This window comes from Lagenorhynchus albirostris, chromosome 19 (genome assembly GCF_949774975.1).
Source record: "Lagenorhynchus albirostris chromosome 19, mLagAlb1.1, whole genome shotgun sequence".
Classification (NCBI taxonomy): Eukaryota; Metazoa; Chordata; class Mammalia; order Artiodactyla; family Delphinidae; genus Lagenorhynchus; species Lagenorhynchus albirostris.
In genome coordinates, this window is record NC_083113.1 from 39,564,535 (window position 1) to 39,578,952 (window position 14,418).

Below are 14,418 nucleotides of genomic sequence, written 5' to 3' on the forward strand. Positions count from 1 at the left end.
CTGCCAGCTTTAAGAACCCACAACGAGACCTACTTCCCCGGGTAAAGGATGCCCGTTTCTCTCGGATGTGATAACATAATTTCTACTTTTTGGTATAACAACACAACAGGGAATTTGAGATATTTTGGTATGGAGCTGAGTAATACAAACTATGATTAAATACATTACTATTAAACGATAAAATATCAAGTTTTTGAAACTTTTATTGGGCATAGAAGTCAAGCAAAGGCCATATACTTTTCTGTTGGTCTAGAAACACCAAGTTGTTTTGTTGATATTGCTGTGTGTTTTTCTTGCTCCACAGACAGGAGAAGGGGCACAGGCAGTAGAGCCTGGGTTCCCTGCAGATGCAGGCTTCTTCCTTTTATGGGTGTCACATGTTCCTGACATTGTTGGAGGGATGAATAAACCCAATTAAATACTCACCACTGGGTGTTTTTCTTTCCTGTTATTGCCCAAGTTCCAAAACCATATGGTGAAGCATATTTTATAAGATAAATTGGTAGATTATGATTAAAAAAAATGAGGGAAGAAGCTATTAAATGTGAGGGGACAGGACTTAAAATCCAGGCTTTGCCTCTTCCAAGCTAATTTGACTTTGGCAAGAACTTTTTGAGCCTCAGTTTCTTCACTATAAAATGGGGATATTAATAACTCTTTTGTAGGATTATTGTAAAGAACAGTGATAATAAATGCAATACCTCACTTAGAGTAGGCACTCAATGATTATTAGTAGCTGTGATTATGAAAAGGTATAGATGGTGCTTTTTCAATTGTGCACGATTATAACATTAGTTTTACCTTTTATTGTCTATTTGCTGTTCACAAAGCCCTATGGTAGATGGAAAAGCTTTCATATATTGATTAATAACCATACATTTGTATATATTAATATACATTCACGGGATATATAATTAATATTAATCTATGAGCATTTTTCCACACCATTCCTTTTCAGATGAGGAAACTGAGTTTTTAAAGAAGTTCAGGGATCCCTCAAAGTACAATGGCTCAGCTTAGACCTCTGCTCCCATAGGACTTCAAGGGCTGCCAGCTGCCCACAGCTCAGGGCTCCCTGCAAAATCTCGAAGGCCGGCCACTCACTGCTTGTACAGGGATGACGCCCAGCGTCTGGCTGTAATTACGGGAAAACATCCATAAAGAGTTCCTGGGTTACAAATGGATTTGACACAGTGGCCCTTTAAATCAAACTCTTAGCATGATTATCTTTATTTCTCTTTAGTAGTTTTTCTAAGTAAGCCATGCCTTTAGAGGCACCTAATACAAAGTGACAACCTTTGCCGTTTTCCAAAGCACCGATGGACTGGTGTAGAGAGAGTCCATTGTCACCATGGTAATTACCGCACAATACCTGATGGCCAATGGACAGTCAGGAGGCGCAGGCAGCAGCTGAATCCGGCATTGTCCGGGCCCGATAAAAAGATTAGAAGCCCTGAAAAGCCGGGGAGCGGGATCTCACAGCTCTTTTGCTGGGCCCTGAAAGGCCCATTGTGCTGTCACCATAAATTCTGGGTTCCCCGGGCACTTGACAACTGAAGCCAGTGACAATAGAATTCTTGTGTCCAACAAAACACTCCTTGTCCAGTGTCAGTCTTATCAGCCGCATTTACAAATGTCTTTCGTTGTACCCAAATAATTCCCTATTAGAAGGGCTATTGGGAGCAGAACTAAATAAATATTCACAGCCTTTGTAATATCTTTGGGAAATGAATAAACAAACAGTCATCTAGCATATGAGCAAACCTCCTGCTACTCTACATTTTATCCCTATTTCTCGCCTAAATGATGGAGTTTCGCTTTCTCCCCTTTAACATTTTAACAATTGCAGTGCTGGGAGCTCCAGTTTTATTTGTCACCCACCACATATCCCCAATATATATAGCCTTGGTGCCTGTACGTGCATTTTTCTTTTAATTAATCTTCCCAGCAGCACTGGGCGGGGCTTGTTTTATTCCGTTCCTACCTCCTAAAAGAGAAGGGAATTAAACCTCAGAGAAGTTAAATAACTTGCCCAAGATAACAAAGCTAATTAGCAGCAGAATGGGAATGCAAATCTAAATTTCCCATGCTCCCAAAGATCTGCCTTCCCACTTTGCCATGATGATTTCTCTACTGAATAATAAAGGAATTCAACCTCAGAAAAGGGGGAAAAGCTAAACACATCCACTATAAAGATCACACACACACTTAAGTCTATTTATATTGTTATAGAACCCGGGAACACTTAGAATCGAAGGAAAAGAAAAAGCCTTTCTCCAAGAGAGTATATTTTATTTTTGCCCTAAAATAGCAGCACTTTTGCTTTTTATTTATTTATTCTTTTGGTGGGAGGGGGGTAAGGAGGGAGTGGCAAGCAAGTAAAAATAAATATAACCCAACTTCAGGAGAATTTCTGGGATATCTACTGGGTCATTTGGAAAACTTTCAGAAAGAATTGCTGGAGTAAACAAAGCAGGTAGGGCATACGCAATCACATCTGTTCTGGAACAGTATTTACCTCTTCCATAGTTTATTTAGCTGATTTGTCTCCTTGCTGTGAATGAACAAATAGCTCAACATTTGACAGTAAAGCACAGGACAAGACAGAAACTTCCTTCTGGGTAGGAGCCACCTACTTCTTAGAAGGACAGCAATCTTTACGTAAAGAATTCGAGAATATTTAAACTCTAAATGGTTCCCTACCAGGTCAGGAAATGCCCGCACTGGACGACAGAGCTTACGCATTTCTCGCTCGTCTGTCCTGGCCTCACCTCCTGCCCAGGTGAGCCCGGCAGGCTAAGCACCTCTGCTCCTCCCTGCACGTACTGTTCCCTCAGCTGAATTCCCCTCCCCTTCACGGTTGGTATAATGGTGGTGGGACTCTACCCTGCTTGCTCCCTGTGCTGGACTCGGAGGGCTTCCGGATTCCGTCAGAACTCCGTATTACGTCTTGATTTCTCCCACGGGTAGAGGTCCTTGTTATTATGGCTGTCTGCCCCTTCCAACATTGCATCCAAGGAAGCTTTGAGCTCCCTGAAGACAGAAATCACATCTTATAGTCATTTTTGTCTGGCCTGGGTCAACCTGCTAACCCTCTAAAGGGCTTGGCCTATTGGAGAAATAGAGAAATGGTAGAGGTGAAACAGAGAACCACCATAAAACTATTTTTAAAATTCTGAAACACTGAAAATCTATTGCCTTTTTATCTACTTGATGTCAAATGACAGATAAAATTCATAATTTTTTCAAAGGACTATAATAATATACTCACTTGGCCCATATTATTTAGCCTTGATAAAAGTAATATGGAGCGGTCCACTTTGTTTTTTAAAATAGTTAAGATCGGTAAAATGGACTATCATTTTGTAAGCAACCGGCTATTAACAAGACTGGGTAACAACAGGTACTTCCTGAGTGACTGACAGTAAATCCATGTGTTTGTACATGTACTGAGTTTGAAAAAGTGTGATCGATATTTCCCAAATACCTCTGATGCCAAGTGAAGCATTTAATCACCTTTGAGGACTTAGGGGCATGATTATAGTCACGTACATGTGATGCTAACTCTTTCAGCTCTTCAACACCCCCAGGAGCTGCGTGTCATGTAGACACAACTTAATCCAAACAGGTGAGATGATTTCTAACATTTACTGAGAGTTTGCAATGTGCCAGGTCCTGGGCTAAGTCCTTTCCTATAATATATAATTTAATCCTATAACAATCTGATATATCAGGTACTATGATTATATTTCATAACTAGGAAATTGAGGCACAGAAATGTTGAATAAAGTTGCCCTCATTCACAAAGCCACTAAACGGCGAAGTCAGGACACAGGCAGTTTGAACCTATAGCAATTCATCCAACAGCTACACTCAACTATTTTCTCCAGACATAAATTAGGGCACTAATTTAGGGAAATAGTCCAATGATTAAAAAATATATATATATCAATGAATGCATCACTTTACCAGGCCAGAGAGAGACAGAGAGAGAGGGAGAGAGGAAGAGAGGAAGACAGAGAGAGAGAGAGAGAGAGAGAGAGAGAGAGAGAGAGAGCAAACATTGATGAATCACCACCCCCAAATGAAATGATAACAGCAAAGCCCTCTGACTATGGCCCAAGGCCTGAAACAGTATCTCTAATGTTTCATCAAATCTGAGCAACTTCCATACAACCAAGAAAGCCACTTATTTGCAACTCTTCATATTCACAAAGTCAGGGAAGTATTTACACACACACACACACATGCACGCACGCACACACACACTGCAGACTTTCTGCTATGTGCTAGAAATAGTCACGGCCTCCTACTATCTTCTCATAGTAAAAAGAGTAAGCTGCACTGGCTATAGCAGTGAGACTGATTTATGATATAATAGGAGAGGGTTCTCTCTGAGGCCATTACACTCAGAAAGCAACAGGCTTCTCAAAATTAAGTGGGACTGTCCTTTTGCAATGTGAAATTAAATTAAGAAGAAGAAAATGTCATGTTGTTATTTCTGTCTTCTTAGACACTTACTCTGAAGACACAAGCTGTACAAATTCAAATTGTCTACGAGCTCCACAAGGGCAAGAAGCATGAATGTTTTCTTGCTGACTGTAAATCAGGTGGAGAGAGGCATAAACTAATGCTCCCAAATAGCTTCTGAACAAATGACCCCATGTGAGTCCCTAATACCAAAGTCCCACCTGCGTACAGGTGCCAATGAAGGCCCACACTAGGTGGTGACTTGAAATTTTCTTCAACAGCAAATATGAATTTGGCCATAGAGAGGCTGATGCGAGCCAGCAAGCGAGTCTAGCAGGCGCTCTGCATCCTTATCACACCTCATTAAGTACACTGGATTCATTCAGGTTCAGCAGGGGAAGTGGGCCCTTAAAACGTTTCAGCTATAGTTTGCTGCATTTTATTGGTGGAATAGTATTCTCTACTTGTGTGCACCAATTTTGACATTCTTAAAGATCTTGGGAAAAATCACATGCCAATGTCAAGAATCTAATGTCCTCGTAGGAAGCTTTATCTAGGCTGTTCCCCCTGGACTCTCCTCCCAGGCAGATGTACACACACACACACACACACACACACACACACACACACACACACACACACACACACACCATCATCCCTTTCTTTCTTTTCATCTTTTTAAAAATTTTTCAAATGATTACAAGTGAAGTCCATTTTTACCAATTTCAATGATAAGAACGGAAAATGAAGAGAAAAATGGCGTTGTCCACAGTTGTGAGTTGGGTCATCTTATTAGACTGGGTTTGGATCATTAGTGTGGAAGTGGCAGGCAAATGGTCCTATCTGTACTCAAATCAGAGGCTCCGTGAGGTCCTCCGCTGCAATACCCACTTATTAAATCTCTGTCTTAAGGCTTCAGCCAAGAAAACCAGGCTGAACTTTGAAACAGGTTTTCAAAATTCAGCCTGGGCTGGATATCTGGCTTTGATATCTGTAGCTGTGTGAAACTGTAAGTGTGTAAGTTACACACACACACTATTAACATGTTGATCACTTATTTCTTAAAATATTTAAACCACATTCCTTATCCAGCAGCTTCTACAAAATTTTGACCCTGGGCACTGGGCTGAACCTGATGGTTAGTAAGGTCCTTTCCTATTCTGAGTCTACAAAATTCTGTAATTGAAAAAGCCAGTTCCCCAGCTAAAAGCAGCCCAGCTCCTTCCAGCAGAGCTCTGACCACAGTTGGGAAAATAGTGAGCTAGATCTCTGGGATCTTTCCCTCTCTAATAGTCATTAGGAGTTTGTGTTTCCATGGGGCAAACCTGGTATCGTGATGAAGCCATCTTTAAGAGGACACTGCATGTGCAGGGGATCATGAGGGCAAGCACAGTCTTCCTTTAGCTCTTGGGGAGACGTGTAAACACAGCCAGGCTTCACAGTCCCTGACAAGATGGTCTGGTCACCTTGCAGAAAGCCAGATGACCCTGTCCAGGAGCCAGACCAAGTGGGCCTGTCCCCAGCAAGCAGGAAGAGAGCAGGGGGCCACACTGTGGATTAGACAGACCGTGGCAGGAAGCGCAGCCTCTGCTGGGGTGTGAACTCAGAGTTCTGCCTGTTCCCAGTATGAGGCTTGACTCCTCACCGGCTGCATGACTTAGGACTGTTTCCTTACCTGTAACACGGGCGCTACAATACCCCACAGAGCCCCTGGTGGTGAGGACAAATGAGATAATACGTGTAAAGTACACTACTGTTTCTGGCACAAATTAATTGTTCACTAAATATTCGTCAACATCATCACGATCAAAAATTTATCACTTTTCTGTTATACAGACTCTATATAAAGACATACAAAAAATAGTGCAATGCCTGACACCATAGGGGCCCAACAAACTACTATTATTATTATTATTATTATTGGCATTAAATGACAATGAATCAGGAAGCAGAGAAGTACCTTTTCAATTACCTTTCAATCCTGATCTCAGCAAAGGGAATGTCTCCATTTGCAGTGATTCCTGAGCAAATCTCTCTTTTAACAGAAAAGGCAGTCTCAGGCTCAGAGCAGAGTCAACTGTATTATAGTTTCCTTTTAATTTTACCTATTTGGGGGTTACCTTCTATTTATGATAAGAGGTACTAGTTTGCCATCAATGATAATGATATAATTTTCTTTAAAAATACTTAAGGGAAGCAGAATGAGTCAAAAGAACATATTAAGTAAATAACGGTGTGGGTGGTACCCAGATATTGTGAAGACTAACATGAATGACTGAAGGAGGGGACGCTGATCCGTCACGCTGCAATTATTTTCTGGAAGGAGAGACTGAGGCCCCGAGTGGCCAGTGGGTGATGAGCAGGGCCCACAGAGACCCTGCCCCAGACATCCCACAGTTTCTCTGCAGGATCCTCATCAATACCCCGTGTCAGATCATGTGTGAGGGGAATGACCTTGGTTCTCTTCCAAGGGCAGAGACAGAATGACAGGAAGAGACAAACGTCAGTCCCCACCTGGTGGTGGAGGTGAGAGCAGAGTCTAGAAATCTCCAGGAACCTAGGTCTTCCTGGAGAAGAAACTAGGTTGAAAACTCACTGGGCACAGAACCCACCCTGCCTCTCTCTACAATTCACGTCATGCATTTTACGCACATCCCATTTTATTCCAAAGGGAATTTAAGGCTGCCTGCAAAGATGCATGTAGCACAGAAAACATATAGTGCTGCTTTACATAACAAAAGTGAGAAAAGGAGAGATGACAGCATCAAATAATTTGAGCCAAGGTTCACAGGCAGAGCTCTGGCTAAGAAGTCACACACTTGCCAGGGCTGCGTCACACAAAGGGACAGGAAAACACGATCAGGTGCAAGACCACGTGCCCATGAAGGGAGAACTGGTCCTCAGTTAGATCACAGCCATTCCAGATACTGATGCCAGACAGTTATTTATCCCATTGGTTCTCACATAGATGACCCTGCCTTAGGCAACGAGCAATATCCTGAGAGTAAACGTAATGGAACTAGAATTATTTGGCAGTGACGGCACAGGGAGGACACTCAGAGTCTCTAGCAGGTAAGGGAAGGAAGGGGAGGATGCAGGCAGCATCTTTCTCCCAGGAGGACTTGAGAGCCAGTCCATCCTCCACACGCTGCTACATGCTCCCTCTACACCACGCGTCTGCTTGTGCCACTCCTGATCTCAAAGCATCGAATGTCTCCTCGGGTTGGCCTCTTCTGTTTTTAACAACAAGCCAGCCTGCTTTGTTCTAGGTTCTGTGCTTACAGGGATCGTCACATTAATTTGAAAATGGAGAAACATAAGACAGAGAGGCTGAGTTAATGTACCCCAGTCTCCCAGCTTATAAGGCTTCAAACCCAGGCAATCTGACTGCAGGACTTCCATACTCACCTCACCCTGACCCCCAGGGAAGGCCCTTCATGAGCGAGCTCAGCCGGCCTTCAGCCTCACCTAGGGCAGCTCCTTCCAGGAACTGATCTTTTTTTGCTCAATTTACCATATATGATCTCACTCTTCCCTACCATTGCTCCCGCTTTTGCCTTACACAGAATGCATTTTCATCTTTTCATCTTTATAAACTTCTTGTCCTCCAAGGCCCTAACAAAATGATTACCTTCTGATAATTCACTTTCCTTTCCCAACTTTGCACACACAGCTCATCACAGCATCATCCCTACCAACCATTCAACCTGTCCATCAGTGTTTCTTGAGTATCTGCTATGTGCCAGATCCTACTCAAGACCCCAGAGTACAAACAGCACAGCCGCTACTTCTGCAGAGTTAGGATGTGAACAGAAAAATAAACAGCAAACCGTAGTGACGAATGACACAGAACATTTAAGATGGTTTGAATCTTAGGATCCCTTTAAATCAGCTGTGATGCTCAATCAATATCTGATGGAATGAGAGGCAATACCTACTGCTTATAATCTTTATCAACCATTTTGGCCTTAAGTCCTAGGATACCTCATTGTTTTAGGGAATAATTACATTTGTCTGCCACCCCCAATCCCTGTGAGCTTATGAAGAGCGGAAGCTCTGTTGTCTGCAGTAATTTTAGCTCCTATAGCATCCACTGCATGATTATCTGCATTTGCTACAAATCTTAAACACAGAGACGCAGACTTGAAGTTTGAGGGACATCACAAATCACGGGATGTAAGGGCAAAATGGAAACTCGGTGGTGATCTAATCCAGTGATTCTATTAATCGTGTTTAGCAGAGACTGGGTAATTCCCAGATACCCCAAAGGCTACTGCAGGCTATGGTGGGTGAGGGCAGTATGGGTGGAGGGTTCTGGGATCCCCACAGCTTCCTCCTTTCTTCTATTTAATTCACACAGGCTCTGGTTTGTCCATTTTATACATAGCAGGGTTGGGAGTAAGATTTTGTTCACAAACATCTGCATGAAATTCACAGAATCAAGAGGGGAAAAATAGAAATAATGAATCCAGGAGTTAAATGACTCCTTGGAATTTTTACAGAACCTCATGCTGAGTGGATGTGCATGTTTAGATAGGGACAGATATACACAACAACAGACAGATGACTAGACAGAGAGAACACATACGTGAACAGGTGACATATTACATAGGAAGTGGGGGTGGGCACAAGGGAGTGGAAAGAGGAGGGTATTACAACAGTAATGGGATGTACACTGAAGGGAGAGAGAGGTCTTCCTAGCCCCACTGTTCCCTCACTGGAACACTGCCTTCTCCACAGCTCTCACCATTCATTCATTTATTCTTTCCTTCACTGATTCAATAATTACATATTGAGTAGTTCTACGTGCCAGTTTCTTTGCAGAGATAAACACATAGAATTGGGGGGCCAAGTTAAGGTGAGACAGAAAGGTAGGGGGAGGGAAGGAGGAGGGAAGGAAGGATGGATCTGATAGCTGCAAGGTGAGCGGGGGTCCTGACATGCCCTGCCTTCCCTCTCATGCCCGACACACGGGGACAAATGGCTTATCCAAAGCAAGCGCAGAGTGACAGAGGAGGCAGGCGGGTGAGAAGAATGAAGAGAGCTCCCAAAATAAGACACGACGAAAGGAAAGGAGAGGAGAGATGACAGCACGCTTGGATCTATTAGACTGTCTATTTTTAGTGGCCTAAAGAAGATCCTCTCCAGTGACCTTGCCGAATTACGACACAAACAGAATTAATGACAGCTCTCCCAACCTTCTCTTCCAAGTCAGCTCATCACCAGATCACTTCTGCAGCCGCATCCCCTAAAACCCCATAACTTCCTTTAAGGACTAATCCTCACAGGCTTTTGACCTGAACGTGAGCAGATGGATTTACTTCAGCTGTTTTCTGCCTTTCTGATTGTTTTTCCTGAAGAAGTTTAAAGACCAGGTCAGCTTTCCTAAGTACTCAGCTTTCAATGCTTATTGCTGTGGTTGTTTTGCCTGTCAGTTAAATGCTACCCATCTTCAGAAATGAGGAAAATGCTCCTGGCAATCAGGAAAGATGCTTGCTTTTAAAGGCATCTTAACTATCTGAATTATTAAAACTAGAAAAAGGACCAAAACAATTCTGGTATTGACCAATTCTAGGCTTCTCTATGCATGTTTCAAGTGTCCTTTTTTTTTCTTTAAGGAAACAGAGCATTTGAGCTTTAACAAGCTGATGGATATGGAATAACTGACTTGAAGTACAGGACCTTCTAGGTATTGCAAATCTTTTCTAATCCCGTTTTATTTCACCCAGATTCCCAATAAGAATTACATCTTTCTATTCACATAAAGCCAAAATTGCCTTCTTGTAATAGAACAATTTTTAAGTAAGACACAGTATACACCCTGCATGAAATAGCAGTCCTTCCCCAAAGCTGAAATTATGTGAATTGTAAAGCAATGTGGAAGAACATGTTGGGATATTTCAATGTGGTTCATTATGAAACACAGTCTTTACTCCAATTATGATGATGTAAAAATATTCCTGACTAAGTTGAGTACTGGAAGGGAGGAGAAAAATAAGGACAATTTATGAGTCAGAGTGAATGAACCATGAGTGTTTTTTTTTTTTCCTCTCCTCCTCATTTCTTTATAATTTAAAAAAATATTATCTGTCCTAGACATAAATTTGTAATTTTATAGTCTCATCATGCAACTCGAAGTGTCTCTCTCGCAAGGAAGGTATGTGAGCTGGCCACACCCAAAGTGAACTAGTGGTCTAATAACTGAGATCCCTCTATCAATTTCCGGTACAGCCAAAGAAAACCCCAAAAAACAAAAAACAAAAAAAAACCCTATTCTGTCAAGAGGTACCAAAAGAACCAGCCAGTTTATTCCAAAATAGAAACAGGAAAATAGTTTACGATACTAAATGACTGAATCATCGAAGTGTCAAATTAAATAAGGATACCATCAATTTGATTCTAAAGTACCCTGTGGTATGGAAGAATCCAAGAAGGGAGGTCAGCAACTACCAAAAAGATAGCACGAGAGGATTATCCCTGGAGGCCCCCCTTCATTTCATCCAGTTCATTCATCCAACACACACCTGCTGACCTCCTAGGGTGGACATGGGAATGTGCTGGAGACTGGGGACAAAGGGGTGGACAAAATTAGACCTTGCACTTAGTGAGCTTGCATCATCATCTAATTTTGGCTGCTCTAACCTCACGCCTGGATAGAAGTACCCAGAAGATATCTTGAGATGTGCCACCTAGCTCAGAATAAATTAGCCAGTAACAAGGAAATGTGCTGTGATCAACACAACTGGCCTGCACGTCAGGGGTGCTGAGTTCAAGCTCAGACGCTGACACTGTGACCACGGGCAAGCCTCTTTGCTACTCAGTTTCCCCATCTAAGCAATCAGGAGGTGAGTAAGTTGAATGTCTTAGGAAACTTGAAGCTCCATTTATTCTATGAGGCAACAGACTCATTTGTTGAACAGACTCATTCAGAGACTTCAAACTAAACTATAAACAGAGACTTCAATCATGTATTATATATTTGAAAGTTGCGAAGAGAGTAGATCTTAAAAGTTCTCATCACAAGAACAAAAATTTGTAACTGTGAGGTGATTGATGTTAATTAAGTGTGGTAATCATTTTGCAGTGTATACTTATATCAAATTATTATATTGTACACCTTGGACTAGTACAATGTTATATGTCAATTATATCTCAGTAAAACTGAGGGGAAAATCCTAAACTAGAAGCAGTAGAACATGGAGAAAACATAGGGCACTCTCCTGCCCACAAAAGCAAACACCTACCCAGTAGAAAAGAAAAGGAAGGAATTCAGGGAGTTGGTGACTGAAATATCCATGGGAAAGCTTTAGAGTATTATAATCCTGAGTTCAAATCCTCTGCCTTGTAATTAAATGGGTGACCTGGAGCGAATGACTCAACTCTGTAACTCTTGTCAGTTTCCTCACGTGAAAAGTGGTGTGTCTCTAATGCCTAACTCACCGGGTCGCTCTGAGCAGGTAAAGAGGTGATACACTCGAGGCACTCGGCACCACTCCAAACACACAAAGGGTGCTCAGTAAATTTTACCCAAATTAAAATGATGAGTTAACAGGAATATTATATATTGGAAACTCCCACTAAGACTCCCGCTAATCTTGTTCAATTTTCTATCCCCAGCACCTGGCATAGGTCAGCCATATAGAAGGTGCTTGGTAAATAAATAAATGTTAACTCTGATTAACTCATACTGATTGGAAACTCTGATTGACAATTATGTATATATGATTAATTAAAAATGAGAACACAGATTGGTTATTACTTTATAAATGCAGTTTGTTAGGGGGAAAGTATCTTTCAAAATGCATGATAAAATGGTGTTGAAAAGGTCAGACACCAGGATACACTGACAAAACCAACATCCCATGTGGCTTCTGAGATCAGCAGAGGCAGAAGCCAAAAGGCATGAGTCAGGGACCAGTTGGAAGCATGTGCTGTCCCAGTAACTGTCCCGAATGAGCTCTTCATTCATTGAACAAACAGTTCAAAAGGTCCTTTGAGTAACTCCATGGTGCCCTTTGGCAGAAGAGAGGCAAACAGAGCTGACACCAAGAGCAGAAAATGTGAGCACCCGGGCTTGAGAGAAAGTGCTCCAAGTAGAAAATGAAAGGGGGTGGACGCAGGGAAAACAGCGAGCCCTTTAACTAGTCTTCGACACAAAGCAACGGGACTGCTGTCCAAAAGCAAAATCCCAACATAGCAATGGAAAGCGCCAGCCTTCATTCAGGCAGCTGCACAGCACGCACACGCACCCGCACACCTGGATGTACGTGCATCCACACACATGAATACATGTATGTATCCACATGCAGAAATACACACCCCAAGGAGGTAGAAATGACTCTAAAATAAGAGTCCACTTTGAATCACAGCGAACCAGCCGTTATGATCCATTTATTATGATGAGTAAAGGGGAACGTGGTGGCTCCCTGTAAGTAGGTCAGGCACCAATTGGTAGTCAGCTCCACAGACCCAGGAAGATTTAATGAGGAGGAGACCAGACAAAGACAGAGATGGAAAGAATGCCCCAAGTGCATGTCCCCAGGCACCACAATCTGGCAACGGGGCCCAGCCCACGTCAGTTCTCTCACAGCTGGGCCAAAACAAACTTTCGGAAACTCCTAACATAGGATCAACAGTCCAGGCTGAGCCCTGAGCCTTGACTTTGGCAGCAGCAACGCCCAAGCCAGAATTAAAAACAAACCCTGAATCGTATGGAGGTCAGGACGTGAGTAGCAGGTATAGAAACAGTGCACAGCACACAGAGAGGTACGGAGGGGACAGCTGCAACAGCGTGGGCAAGGCATACATAAAACAGCACTGAGCTTGTGTCCACAAAAGCCAGTTCCCTTTGCTGGGATCTCTGTGCCACTATTCCTGTCCCTCATCCAGGCCGGCCAGTGTCGCTGGCATCTTCCCCCCCGGGCTGAAAGATGGAAAGGCCAGGTGCATTCAATCCAGTGCCTACTCACTCCACCACCACGAAGGTCACCGAGCTGCAGCTGGCCACCTAGAGTCTTCCTTGAGAGGCAGGATCCGGTGGTGACAATACCATCTCCAAGGCACCTTTCCTCCTCGATCTTAGGACACCTCCTGTGGCGACACCAAAGTCTGCAGGGCCATGAGAGGGTGCAGCCCAGCTTTGTACTGGACAGCCCAGAGAGGCAGCCTCCCAGGACAGCCAGAGAGGCGGCCCCGATCCCTGGCATTGCTGGCAGCCCTGAGAATGAGCCACTGTGGCGAGACACACACCCACTGCTAATGAGTTCCACACAGACACCAGCCGGAGAGGCAAGAGCAGGGGCTGCAGCAGAAGCAAAGACGGGGCGGGGCAGGGCCACATGGGGCCCACTTGGGCTCATAGGTGCTGCCGGCATAGCAAGGAGGACCCTGAAATATGTGTCTTCCCTCCAACTAAATAGCATCTTCTCCCCAACCCACTCCTGGCTTAATTAAAAAGAAAATGGCAGCCAAAATTTTATGGACATTTTTAAAAGGCAACTACTATCGTCTATTACTCTCATTTCATTGTTTTATTAAAGAGCATTTTAACATAAACAAATGTAAAAAGGGACATTTTCAAAATAAAAAGACACTTGGCAACCTAATACTTGCACACTGAAGGAATAAAAGCGTGCATAAATTTGCTTTATAACTTTGGATACCATATAAATTCATTTTTCACATTTTATTTGTAGATTTGTAAAGCAGTAAAGAGACCAGTCTCTGGAGCGAGTTGCCTGGATCTGAATTCGTCCTCCTGTAGTTACTACGAACTGGACAACCTCAGACAAGCTACCTAACTTCTGTATCCCTCCATCTTCTCATCTCTAAAGTGGAGATAAAAACGGTACCTCCCTCATAGGGTTCTTGTAAAAATGAAATAAGTTCATTCATGTAACGCACTTAGCATACAGCAAGGCCTCGATAAACGTTACCTACTTACTTTGA

At 43.0% G+C, this 14,418-nt stretch overlaps 1 protein-coding gene and 1 long non-coding RNA gene across 2 annotated transcripts in view; one reads left to right on the plus strand and one right to left on the minus strand.

Annotated features, from left to right (window-relative positions):
• The window catches only part of CDH11 (cadherin 11), a 144,746-nt gene that overhangs the window by 87,715 nt on the left and 42,613 nt on the right, over positions 1–14,418 (minus strand). The window lies entirely within an intron of this gene.
• LOC132509392 (uncharacterized) lies at positions 9,737–14,329 on the plus strand. The gene is made up of 3 exons (XR_009536964.1): positions 9,737–9,845; positions 10,089–10,159; positions 14,166–14,329. It is a non-coding gene; the product is annotated as an uncharacterized LOC132509392 (long non-coding RNA).